Source organism: Canis lupus, chromosome X, assembly GCF_003254725.2.
Source record: "Canis lupus dingo isolate Sandy chromosome X, ASM325472v2, whole genome shotgun sequence".
Lineage (NCBI taxonomy): Eukaryota > Metazoa > Chordata > Mammalia > Carnivora > Canidae > Canis > Canis lupus.
This window is the reverse complement of record NC_064281.1, coordinates 43,676,027-43,676,949: the sequence shown is the minus strand read 5'-3', so window position 1 is coordinate 43,676,949 and position 923 is coordinate 43,676,027. Positions and strand designations below refer to the sequence as shown.

General features: G+C 37.2%; 1 pseudogene; it reads left to right on the top strand.

The window, feature by feature from the left end:
- The first annotated feature begins 253 nt into the window (after nt 1-253).
- LOC112673296 (U6 spliceosomal RNA) lies at nt 254-354 on the top strand (annotated as a pseudogene).
- The last annotated feature ends 569 nt before the right edge of the window (nt 355-923 follow it).

Sequence of the window (923 nt, the reverse complement as noted above, 5' to 3'; positions counted from 1 at the left end):
CTTTCTGAGCCAGCCAAGCAAACTTACTTAATAATCCCTGTATTTGTTACAGTGCTTTGGGATGTGACTATAGATATCTTACTAATTGTCACTTAGACAATAAAGAGATTTCATGATCTCACATAACAAGAAGTATGGAAGCAAGTCAGTTCCAAAGCTGCTTAATTCAGCACTTCAATGATATCATCAAAGATCACCCAGCTCTCTCCATCTTTATGCTCTACCATCCTAGGTGTCTAACAATGTCTCCTTTTTCTTCAACAGCACATATTCCTTAAAACTGAAATGAAATAGAGAAGATTACCATGGCCTCTGTATAAAAATAATTGAATTCATGAAGTATGCCATTCTTTTTCTCAAATAACTCCTTTTTAATTGTGCTGTCCCTGATAACTCTATTAAACTCACCTCTAGCATTCCCTTTCTTCTTTCCCTGCTTTATTTTTTTCTATCACTTGTCACCATAAGGTATATCATATATTTTATTTATTTGCTTCCTCTCTTCCATGTTAGAATGTAAACTCCATGAAGGCAGAGACTTTAATCCTTTTTGTTTACTCTTGTATCCCCAGTACCTAGAACATTGCCTGGCACATAGAATGCACTCCATAAATATTTATTGAATTGATGAATGGCCAGCCACAAGATGACTGCTACATCACTAAAGATCACATGCTCAAACAATGACATTCTAGGTAGCAAAAAAAAAGAGGCATGAGACAAAGAGGCTGTTTTCTTCCAAGGCCTGCAGCTTTTACAAAAAAGTATGATCTTTTCAGAAATACCACAATAGATTTTCCCTAAGGTCTCACTAACCAGAGTGGGTCACATGCTCACCAATAGGCCTCACTAGGTAAATGGGAATGGGATTGCCATGATTAGCCTAAACCAATAATGATTCATCTCCCAGGGCTGGGCAGAGA